The sequence below is a fragment of the Camponotus floridanus genome, unplaced genomic scaffold, assembly GCF_003227725.1.
Source record: "Camponotus floridanus strain SB8 unplaced genomic scaffold, Cflo_v7.5 scaffold245, whole genome shotgun sequence".
Taxonomy (NCBI): domain Eukaryota; kingdom Metazoa; phylum Arthropoda; class Insecta; order Hymenoptera; family Formicidae; genus Camponotus; species Camponotus floridanus.
Window position 1 is genome coordinate 70,404 of NW_020229376.1, and position 13,582 is coordinate 83,985.

Consider the following 13,582-nt stretch of genomic DNA (forward strand, 5'->3'; position numbering starts at 1 on the left):
TAGTATCTACGTTTGGTAATAATACAGCCAATTCCTGAATAAACTTAGTATTAGCTGAGGCATTGTCTACAGTGATTCCAACAATTTTTGTATCTAAACATAAATCGTTTTGCATAATTGTATTTTTAAATATATTTGCAATATCTTTCCCCGTATGTTTACCATGAGAAGGAACACCATGAGAAAGTCAAGCACGATTGACTGAAGATGCCATTCTTCATCAATGAAATGAATGGTTATTCCATAAAATGACTTATTTGCTACTGATGTCCATCCATCAATAGTAAAACTAAACTGAGATGTATTGTTCTTTAAAATTTTGAAAACTGATTTCTGCATAGAAAGAAACGTATTCAAAGCCAAGGAACGCATTGCTTTTCTTTGAGGTATTTGTAAATGTGGATTTATATATTTAAATAGAGATTTAGTAAAATCATCGTCGAAGAAACTGAACGGCAGATACTTCCTTGCTACTAGTTCCACAAGTAGAGAGTTAAAGTTTTCTTGAGAATGTTCCATAAATCTTGATGTCTGAAAATGAATAAGAACTCCAAACAAACTAATATATAAATACACACTAAATGTATGTACATAAAATGTCAAATCCTTTTAATTTTAATTTTACGTGTTTTCAAACAAATGTTTCAACAAAAATTATGATTTAAAAAATCTATTTATTAGCTTTATTAGTTTAATGGCGTTATTCAAGGTCATTTTAAGATTTGTACATATATGCAAGATTATCATCATAATAAAATTAGACAATTATGAGATATTTTATATATTTTTATATAGTAACGAAATTTTGTGTATGTGTAATTAAATTTAATTGTTTTGAAAATAAATATAAAATTTTGTTCAAATATTTAAATTATATAAAAAAAATCGTTTTTTAATAATATACGAAGAAATAAACATATTGTATACGCGTTAAAATAAAAAATATTTTTATTTTTAATAAACAAACAGAAGTTATGATCTTTTTGAACCTTTATTACGTAGTGGATTTTTATTTGAATTTTTAATTTTTTTCTTATAGAGCAAGTACACAAATATTATTGAAAGAATATGTCTTACCCACCTTTGATATTTCAGATGAAATAGAAATATATTTTGTAATACTTGAAGTAGATAAAGAGTTTTGTGTCCAGTTAGGATTACTTTCCAAATATTGTTTTTTATGATATGTTGACATATGTCTTTGAATGCCAGATATGTTGGCGTTCTTTATTTTTATTTGTACATTTCGGTCCATCTTTTCTTTGCATAATTTACATGTAGCAATTTTATCATTTTTTTCGTTACATTTTATGATGTCAAAACAAATTGCAAATTTATTTTTTTTCCTTTTTGAATTTGATTCGTCAGTCTCATTCAGTGCAGCAACTAGTATATCATCTGGTGATTCTTCAATTTCGGATTCTTCGTGAGTCGATAATTCACTAGCTAAATAAATTATGACATATGAATATTTATTATGATTCAGAATTAGCGAAAAATGAATTTAATAAAATTTTATTTTAGTTAGGTGTAATTAGATAATTTTTTGTCAGAATTTATCAACTACAATTAAAAACTTTTCATAAATTCATAATTATATTCGCTCTTATCGAAGAAATAATATATTTTCATATTTTTCATATCGATTCAATTAGCTAAATATCTATATATTTACTTTACATACAATATTCCATGTTAACTATAATACTTACTGTCATTCTTTCTATGTTTCTTATTGTTATTAAACTGATTTTTATTCACATCACTAAGATCACGGTCTTCACTATTTATGCTTTCAAAAATATTCCTTTTTTTGGGCAGGCTATTTCTTTTTTCCATGGCAGTTAACTATTTAAAGTTATTGAGAATATTCGTAGTTTCTATATCGTATAATTTCTTCACATGAAAAAACTCACGATCAGTGAATGTTTCGCAAGACCAAGCTAACAAATGAACTTTACTTGTTTTTAAAACATTTGCCGATCATAATTTGTCGCGCTATAATGCAATGCCTGCGAAAATGCTATTCACTGCACTTAATGCCATCTATACATTTTAAGATAAGAATTACTAGATCGATCATTTGAGCGGTAAAAAATTTGAAATGCTTATTTAAAGATTTAGTCTTCCATTTTATACACTTTTCTTCATTTTTTTTTACAAAATATAATCTCTACCTATTAAAATTCAAAATTAATAAATATTAATTTTATTAGCATATTGCTTAATTTAGAACAACGTTAAGTTTTTTAATAATTTTTTAAATTCATAATAACTTTAAATTTTTTGTATTAATTTTTGACTTTTAATTTTTCTATTAATTTTTAATTTTATGTTTTTATGTTTAGTATTTGGTCTTTTTTAATTAGATTTTTCTATAATTATTTTATATATTTTTTTTCATTAAAATATTTTTATTTTTGCTTAGTACAATTTTTTGATATTACTTTTGTAGACTTCATTTTACACAATATTAAAATAATTTATAAAATAATATTTTATGATTTAAAATAACATTTATTTCTAAATAACTATAAGCCTTTTCCAACTGGCGCGCATATATTTAATGTCTATTTTTGTATTTTTTTAAAAGGTAAATTTTTAGAGCTTATATTATATCATTCTTTTTTGTATATAATAATGTTCAAATAATAATAAATAAGTAATAATATTGTAAAGAAATAAATAGAATAATATTGCTATATATACATATAATACCAATTCTGTCAAAAACATATTTTTTCGATAATTTTTATAAAAATTTTCAAAAATAATAAAATCAAGATGTTCTAAATAAATATCTATAAATATTATAAAAGTATCAAGAATCTTGCAAGAATCAAGAATCAAGACAAGAAATTACCTGTCGAGATCAAGACATAATAATTCTTGATTGAAAAGAATTAAGACAAGACAAGAATATCTGATTCTTGTCTTGTCTTATCTTGAATCCATCACTACTGATCTACCGTTTTGTCCGACGCGCGACCACCTGGCAAGCGAGAATTCAAGCTGCTTGCAACGTTATACGATAAGAAGCGTTATGTGATACACTACCGCAACCTGCAGCAGTGTACGCGGCACGGCCTTCGTGTAACAAAAATGCACAGAATTTTACAGTTTTCACAATCTCCCTGGCTTCAAAATTACATAGAATTAAATACACATTTCAGAACATTGGCTAAAAATGATTTCGAAAAAAATTTATACAAATTAATGAATAATGCTGTGTTTGGTAAAACGATGGAAAATGTGCGCAATCGTGTCGATGTAAAATTATTAACAAAGTGGGACGGTCGGTACGGCGCGGAGGCGATGATCGCGAAACCAAATTTCCACAGCAGAAGTGTTTTTTCGGAAAACTTAATCGCTGTGGAATTGCGTAAACTCGAGGTGAAATTCTACAAACCGATTTACGTGGGTATGTGCATCCTCGACATATCCAAGACATGTTTGTACGAATTTCATCACGAGTATATGGCGCCAATGTATCGCGACAAATGTCGAGTAATGTATACCGATACGGACAGTCTCATATATCATATCGAGTGCGCAGATGTGTATGAGAATATGAAGCGCGACATCGCTAGATTCGACACGAGCGATTATGCGGTGGACAATGCATACGGTATACCGCTTGTAAATAAAAAGGTACCGGGTCTGATGAAGGACGAAAACAACGGTGTCATAATGACTGAATTCATTGGGCTCAGAGCAAAGATGTACGCGTTACGAGTGAATGGAAAAAAGGATACAAAGAAAGTTAAAGGCGTCAAGAGCAACGTTGTCGCGAGAACGATAACGTTTCACGATTACACGCGGTGCTTGAACGAAAAGATTGAAATGACGCGTCAACAGTCGTGTATACGATCTAAATTACACCAAGTATACACGATTCGTGAGACGAAAATTGCTCTGAGTCCGTACGACAACAAGCGGTATATCCCGATACCACCGATACGCTACCGTGGGGACATTATCGGATACCGCTGTAAATAAATGTATATTTCGTTTATTAATTGTATATATTTATATTGTATATATATATTTGTATATATATTTTGTACATAACCATGTATATATTTTGTACATTTTATATTATATATTCTTATATTTATATATTTATATTTTAATAAATTTTATATATTTTATACGCATATTTTATGTTTCAATAAATGTTTACAATACATTATTTTTATGAATCCAAGAGTTGTATGATTTATCCATTCCCAACCATTTCACGTAAACCTCGTCACCCTTTTTTTGTAAAATTTTTTCCACGAGATATACGTCGAGATTGGCGACGCGTTGTAACTCGTATTCGTAGAATCCTTCAGCGACGGGATTTCCCCGCGAATCTTCGAGTATGAATGTCGCGGGATATTTTTCTGCACCTCAATAATCTTAAAAATTTCGGTCGTCCAATTTGGTGTGAAACCTTTTTCAAAGATGGTCTTGTATTTGCTTACGCGTACCGAATCGCCTACTTTAAATTTTGCCGCAGCCACAATTTTTACGTTGCTGTACACCGTATTTAAATGTTTTTCGGCGATCGCTGGAGTAACGTCGACAGGTCTCATACCGATGGTGCGATGTTTTCGCATATTGTACTCCGAAAAAGGATAAAAATAACGGTGCAATAATGACCGAATTCATCGGATCCGGCACTTTTTTATTTACAAGCGGTATATCGTACGCATTGTCCATCGCATAATCGCTCGTGTCAAATCTGGTGATATCGCTGTGTAATTTCCGTTCAACGGTCATTCATTACCGTTCGATGACTGTTCAACGAGCGTCCGTTTCCGTTCGACGGTCGTTCGTTTTCCGTCCCAGGTATATCCGGGGAGAGTATAGTAATATGCGGGGTCGAGTCCGTAACTTTCGATACATTTATCTCGAAAAGGTTAAAAGAAATTGTGTAGTCGACCAAACTAGCCAGAAATATAATTTATTCAATACGACGTTTCGACCATATGGTTGTGGTCCTTATCAAGTATACACTGAAATAGATATATAAGTTGCAAAAAATTATTATTATTTACATCTAATTTTCGGTTTGAACCGTAATACGCACAATTAATTTAGTTTCAACGTGAGATATTTTAAATATACATACAAAATTAGCCGAAGTAGTAGTAATCAGAGTGTCGGCATAGATAATAATCTTGTGCAAGCACAAGTCACATTTGCAAAACTTTATTTTGAAATTTCAATTTTAAGAACAATGAGTCCGTGTGGGACCTCGTCAAAGACTAAACGCGATCATAAGTAAAACGGAATTACATGACCTTTATTATTTTGTCATAAATATTGTTTAAATTTTCTGTGTCTTTTTGTAAGTTGATTAGGTTATCATATCTCTTTATGAAAAACATCTCAGCAATTTCTCTTTTACGAACATACTTTTCGTTGTGTAGGATGTTCGGTTTTAACCAATCAAATTCATGACCTGATTCTAATCTATGCTTGCTAATTACTGAATGATTAGTTTTATGTAATTTTATGTTGTTACAGTGTTCTTTTATTCGCGTACGTAAATGTCTTTTTGTTTGTCCGATATATGCTAAATTGCAATCTTTGCAATTTAACTTGTATACCACGCCTGTTTTGTCATTATCGTGTAAGCGATCTTTACCTCGTGTAATTAAATTATTTAGTTTTTTGGTTATCTTATACACGACCTTAAAGCCTCTATTACGTAAGAGACGGTATAAATCTTGACTAACATTTTCAACATATGGTATTGTGATAAACCGAGTCATGTCCGAACGAGTAAGATTCACATCAGTTGTAGCATTATGGTCACGATTATTTAGAAAATTGAGTCTTTTTTTAATGTGTTTATATATAAAATGTTCCGGAAAGCCGTTTTTTATTAACGTGTCAGAAACTAGCTTTATGTTGTCTTGTTTAAAGCAGTCATTAGATAATAAGATCGCGTGGTCAACTAAATTGTAAATAGTATTAATCTTATACTTTAGTGGGTGGTTCGAATGATAGTTTATATACCTCCCTGACCATGTAGGTTTCCGGAACCAATTTGTGATAAGTCTATTATCGGACCAAATAATTTTTACATTCAAAAAGCTAATGGATGAGTCAACTTCAGTCTCATAAGTGAATTCACTATACGCGAATAAAAGAACACTGTAACAACATAAAATTACATGAAACTAATCATTCAGTAATTAGCAAGCATAGATTAGAATCTGGTCATGAATTTGATTGGTTAAAACCGAACATCCTACACAACGAAAAGTATGTTCGTAAAAGAGAAATTGCTGAGATGTTTTTCATAAAGAGATGTGATAACCTAATCAACTTACAAAAAGACACAGAAAATTTAAACAACATTTATGACAAAATAATAAAGGTCATGTAATTCCGTTTTACTTATGATCGCGTTTAGTCTTTGACGAGGTCCCACACGGACTCATTGTTCTTAAAATTGAAATTTCAAAATAAAGTTTTGCAAATGTGACTTGTGCTTGCACAAGATTATTATCTATGCCGACACTCTGATTACTACTACTTCGGCTAATTTTGTATGTATATTTAAAATATCTCACGTTGAAACTAAATTAATTGTGCGTATTACGGTTCAAAACCGAAAATTAGATGTAAATAATAATAATTTTTTGCAACTTATATATCTATTTCAGTGTATACTTGATAAGGACCACAACCATATGGTCGAAACGTCGTATTGAATAAATTATATTTCTGGCTAGTTTGGTCGACTACACAATTTCTTTTAACCTTTGAAAATTCGACTAGCGATATTAAGCTTCTACAAATTTTATCTCGAAAGTTTTCGAAAATGTCGGCTAATAACAAGACATCAATTTTGAGGTACAAGTCGCTATATTCGCCTAGCGTCCGAATGGAGAATCGCGTCCAGACGTTCTCGGCGTGCGCGTAATCGCTCTCGGATACAGTTTCACCGGTCAAGGAACTGTAAAACGATTCGCGCGATGGTAAACACGTATCTTGCAACCTGTCAACGGAATCGATGTATTCGTACGGAAATACACCTTTTCGCGTTAACAAATTGAAATTTTCCGTAAATAAATTTTGAAATTCCGATTTTAAAATTTTGAGTTTATCTTTGTTCAAAAATGATGCCAATTTATCGAGACTCGATTCGAGAAATTTGTATGAATCGATGAAACGTAATTTTATTTGATTTTTTGATTCTTCTTTAAAATCAACACTTTTAATAAACGAAATATATTTTTCCTTGGTTATCGGCAAAGTAATAGGAGTAAGGGGGTTCTAACTCAGGTCCTCTCAGGAGGGGTGAGGCGCGAGAGGAACCGCGGTGCGTGGGGAGTGACGTCACGCGCGGGGAAGGAGGAACCGCGGCGCGCGGTGGGTGACGTCACCCGCGGGGAAGGGGGATCCGCGGCGCGAGCGATGGATGAGGGGGTCCGCGCAGTGAAGGGGGATCCGCGGCGTGAGCGATGGACGAGGGGGTCCGCGCGGTGAAGGGGGATCCGCGGCGCGAGCGATGGGCGAGGAGGTCCGCGAGGTGATGGGGGATCCGCGGCGCGACCGATGGACGATGGTGTGAGAAGGACAGCGCTACGTGTGTGAAAAGGACAGTGCAAAATGTGAAGAGGACAGTACTACGAGTGCGACAAGGATGGCGTTAACGTGGGACAAGGACGACGTATAGGTGGGAGAAGGACGACGCAAAGGTAAGTGAACAACAAGTATATTCTAAGCGAAAGCGAGAGAACGATAATATCGAGAATAACAACGCATATGAAAGAGAGAACGATAGCGTCAAGACGACGTGTACAAGAGAGAGAGAACGATAATATCGCGAGACTTACAATTAGTGCGCGCGCGAAAGAGAGAACGATAGCGCGAAGACTTACAACTAGCGCGTGCGAGAGAGAACGATAATATCGCGAGACTTACAACTAACGAGTATGATAAAGATAACAATATTTAAAACTAGCGCGAAAGAGGCGCAAGAGAGACGCAAGGATGGGAACGCATGGAGAGCCGCATAAATAATTAGATTGTTTTTAAATTAAAATATATATAAAATTTATTAAAAATGTGTATTTACAATTGTGTGTGTGTGTGTGTGTGTGTGTATACTTAAAATTAAGATTATAATAATAAAATAAAATATAAAATATAAAAATAAAATATAAAATTAAAAATTAAAAATTAAATGGGGGACGATGCGTCGGGCTAAGGGGGGACCGCTTCTGTAACAAAAAAGATACACATTTCATTAATTTTCAATAATTTATTTAATATAAAAATTGTAAAACAGGGATACATACCTTAAAATCCTCGAGATAAGGCTTCCTGCCACACCTCTTCTCCCTCCCAATCCCAAATTTCTTCTTCCTCCTGCTCTTCCTCCTGCTCTTCCTCTTCTCTTTCGCGTTCCTCTAGCTCCTCTTCCTCTTCCTCCCCGAAGAGCCGCCGCAGGTCAAAAATATCTTCAACCTGGCGACTCTCCGGGGTGTCGCCCCACATGTACAAGAAGTGGCTCCTCCTTGCCCGGCGTATCGTCCGCACCCATTGCCTCTGTTCTATGTTAACAAATCCAGGTATTTCAACTTCATCCTGAAATTACAAAAATATTTATTTAAAAATACTCACAAAATTTTTCACAATTTTTCATAAAATAATCACAAAACACTACTTACGTTCCAATGGAAGGCCAGCTTCACTAATAGCGTACAAAATAATTCAAAAAATCGCCTCTTCCATCCCACGCAATTCTCAGCAATGTGTATGTGTGTATATATTCCATTGTTTTTTTAACTTTAACTTACGCACTGGTCAGAACTTTATGAAGCGGCAATGAGGTCTCGGCACGAGGTTTTATAGTAGAGATGTCGCATTATCACCATGCCAAAAACGCGTCGTAAGACAAAAGTATGCATCTTTCCCATGCAAATTAGCACGATATAATGTAATGCGTCAACTGATCAAACGGAAATGAATGGTAATTGAACGGTCAGCAAACGGAAATGAACGGTAATTGAACGCTCTTCGAACGCTTTTCGAACGGTCATCGAACGGAAATGAACGACCGTCGAACGGTAATTGAACGCTCTTCGAACGCTCTTCGAACGCTCGTCGAACGGTAATTGAACGCTCTTCGAACGCTCTTCAAACGCTCTTCGAACGCTCGTCGAATGGTAATTGAACGGTCATCGAACGGAAATGAACGGTAATTGAACGGTCATCGAACGGAAACGAACGGTTGTCACACATCGTCGAACGGAAATGAACGGTAATTGAACGCTCTTCGAACGGTAAGTGAACGGTCATCGAACGCTCGTCAAACGGTCATCGAACGGTCTTCGAACAGAAATGAACGGTAATTGAACGCTCTTGGAACGGAAATGAACGCTCTTCGAACGGGAATGAACGGCAATTGAACGGTCATCGAACGGTAATTGAACGAAAAATTATATTCATTTATCGAACAAATATTTCAATGTATTACAATGTAGTATCGAAATACAATATATGTGGCAGCTGTGTCACGTATGGAAACATGATACTGCGCACATGCATAGATAGGGATGAGGAAAAAAGGAGAGAATAAGAAAGACGATAAAAATATACCGCATCATCAATTTATTATAAATATGGATTCGAAGAATAATCATTATGATGTTTCAACCACCAATTATAAATTTTAAATACATTTTGTAGAGCGCAATTTTTTACATGATTTTCACAACGCATAGTATTCTTAACATCTAACTTATTTAAAGAAGCTACATCCTCATAGTCTGCATCCAAAGTTTCGATAATCACATCGTTTCTCGCATCATCGTCCAGTATATCAGCCAACCATTGCCGTTTTTCATGGCCTTTAACGTACACGAGAGGTGATGCATCATCCTCCTCCGTTGCACCCATCACCGCCGTCGTGATTAAACGTTTCGAATTCCAATATGAAACGTGTCCATCATTCCACGATAATCCATGGTGGTTTTTAATCAGCCATAAAACCTGACATCTCTCAGATTTTGTGAGCATGTACCATGGTACCGGGCATGTAAAAATGTAATGAGAAAGTACGGATCCATTTCTCAAAACCGCAGCTTCCTTCACAACAAAATTTTTCCCAACGATAAATCCTTGCAGATCCACAAACGTTGGCGCAGCCATAATGATAAGATCCGATCGCAGACTGATGTCAATCGTCAAACATCTCAATCTTTTATATTTTGCTTCATGTGCAATGGAGGGGATATTTGCTGACCTATGTAATTTTGCGGACTACATTAGTCAATGGATTATATTCGACAACCCGATCGTGCAAGATGAGACAATAGGCGGTAGTATTCGCAGGTATATTTTCCCTGCACTCAAACTCTATTCTCACATCCACGGTAGCAGTTTTGACAGACTCGTTTTGTCGCGAGCAATCAATGACCGCTAGAGGACCGCAATGTAGAAATTTTGGAATGGTTAATAGCGCGGTGCTATTATTGCATCCGTAATAAGATTTGCGAAAACGAGAGTACATGTCGAATAGGACGGCGAATCTATTTTTTTCAAAATCTAAATTTAAATCATCGTAGGGATAAAATTCCGAGTTTAAATAGAGTTTAACGTTGGTCAATTTGCAGTTATCGAACAATGTAACATCTTGTGACACCGAATTCTTTTTACCAGTTTGCAGTGCAAAGATCACGTATCGCGGTTTCTCTAGCTGGGAGGCGGCTTTCACGGTCCACGAATGTTTGGTCGTGCTATGTAACAGAGGAAATTCGTATTGATCCCAAAATCGGAAACTCATGTTCAAATATCGTCCGCTTTCCAACATTTGCAACATTGATAATTTATTAATCTCGTTCAATATTACATGAGGCATACGCCACTGTATCTTAAGTAATTCAATCTCAGCTTCCGACGACGGATGTCCGAATAGACAATTATTATCGTTGCGCGAACGTATCAAAATCAATTCGTGACGAGCGTTAATCACAACGCGTTTATAATCTTCGCAAAATCCCAGCAACATGTTGAGCGGCACGCAAAAGTTGAAATAATTTTTGTCACCGTTGTACGTCAAATCCCACGATGCATTCTTCAAGTTTATACTTTTCTGGTGCGTTAGAGAGACATAATTTTTGAGCGTCGATGTTATTCCAACATTTCTGTTGCGATCAATCTCTACTCCGTCGAGTTCGTATCGAAGCTCATCAAACATGATTGCGACGCAATTATTTCCCAATACAACCGTCATTTCATCATTCGCTTTACGCACATTAAATCTTCCCTCGATGTAAAGAAAGCTTTCGCATGGTAACGTGTATAAATCCTGATGTTGTATAAGTATTCGTATCTCGTCGCTGTATCCAAGCGTCGTATTGGCGTACGGATTGTACGTATGAGTCTCAATCTTGACAATGCGATCATCAAAGACTGGCTCACCTCCTATATTCAAAACATCAATCATTCTTTTCGTACGATGAATCCCAATGATTTCAAAAGTTCACGATTCAACGCGCTCAGCTTCTTTTTAACGACAATCTTATTATTGTCACCCGATACTGCTCGCCTTACTGCAATGATATTGTCCCGCGTAAAAGTATTGTCTCTCACGTGCTCCGTTTCGTTCAGTACAAGCATACTATGTTTGTCGCCGCCGTATATGCAATCTTATGGTAATTTCCTCTCCTCGAAAATCGAGAAATCGACCTCTTTGATCCACAATACGTATCGTTAAATTCGTAATGCTCCGTACAACGATCGGCAGATAAATGATCTGTGCCGGCGTTTCCGATATCTTATATCCTGGCGGTACGCTCGGTGAAAATTCATGTATCGTGTGTACGCGCATGCCATTGCTGTACGCACCAATAGTCACGTTGCATTCTATACGAATAATATTTACGTTTATAATATTAACAGGTTCGTCTGATTCATACCACTTGCGAGGTTGCAATATACGATTCGACGAGAATCCAAGCAAGGATCCTACATTGTCGGGTTTGGTAAAGTTTATTCTGTAGTCGCATTTGATTTCACTCTTTAGCGTACTGTGATTGGCGCGGAGCGCTATTGGATATTTCTCATCATAATCGTTTTCACCATCTCTGGAAAGGTGTTCATCTCGCAAAATTGCGCGTTTGAGATAATCATTTATGGCGTGCAATTCGTACGATCCTTCGGGAATCATAATTTCCTTGTCGTCGTTGCCAAAATAAAATTTATTATTCGAAAAATTTACGTTCGGAATCATGTGATAAGTTTCAAAATCCGTTAATCCGAGCTCGTAATCGACATCAGTCAAATCTATAGCGGGGAAATAGCTTACAGCGAGAATGCTGCTTCTGCCAGTCAACGTAAGTGTCAGTGACATGTCGAACGAATACTGAGTCATGACGATGGATTGTCAGGCTTTAAATTGATCGTTTGAAGAAATTTTAAACACAACTGTCCACAGATACTCTGATTATAACTTTGATAAGATGTGTAATTATATTCAATCTTCACTCGTCCGAAATATCGCACAAGTTCCTCGGGTGGTCGAAGATTTCCAAAACTGTCGAAATATACGACACGATCGTCTCTCTTTGCGTACGCTACCCAATGAGTACCGGGACCATCAACGTCATCCAAATTGACGATACCGCTCTCATTTCGTCGTACACCGCTTATCGGTAAATTATTGCGCATGAAAACACCTCTAAAGAAAGGTATACGCATACGTTTCGCAAATTGTTCCAATTGCACGTTAGTTGTCGCACCCGTAGGCATTTTTAATGTTTTTTCGATGTTTTTTTTTTCTCTTAGACTTTGTTGAGAATCCCTGTCCACGCTTGTACGGAGCGAGATAAAGTCCGCGACCTTCCATAGCGCGATTGTGACGCTGCATCTCTTCCAGCTGACGTTGCGCAGCCTTGCTATCGTTTACCGCCTTTGCGATTCCCGCCGCACCGCCGGCCAATGAACCGACAACTCCCAACAACGGTAAAAGTGGTAAAATACCACCACGTTTCGCTACTGGAAGTATTCGTTTCTTCCTCCTCTTTGTTGTCAATGGCTTTTTCATCCCCATGCCGAGTTTTGTCTTTGCTTTCATTGCCGCCCAAACAGTCGTAGCGGCTGCTCTTTCACCAAGAGTCGAATCCCTCGCGGTAATGCGTTCTCGCGCTCTTGCAGCTAGTATGCAATCAGCGATGTGACGTTGGTCAAGGTCGTTGCTTCGCGCGTAAGCAATGTCGTGTTCACGACACGCCGCGTCCAATGGATTGATGCCTCGATCACCTCTAGCCAATCGTTTCTCTAATCGAGTTCCCGGCCCGCAAAACTGATAACCGGGAATATGTAATTCGATGGGAAGCGCGTTTATCGCACGATTTAAGAGACCGCTACCTCTTACAATTCTCGCTGACATTCGTAGCAATCTTTTATCAACGGTGGTGGACCGTCAATGTGCGTTCGCTGCCACGGCTGGTTGTAATGTCGCATGCACGAACGATATTGTCGAACCTCCGGATCAGCCTTTATATATTCTGGAAGCTTGTCCCACAATCGTTCCACGTAATCATCAAAATTTTGAAGTAATAAAATCTTT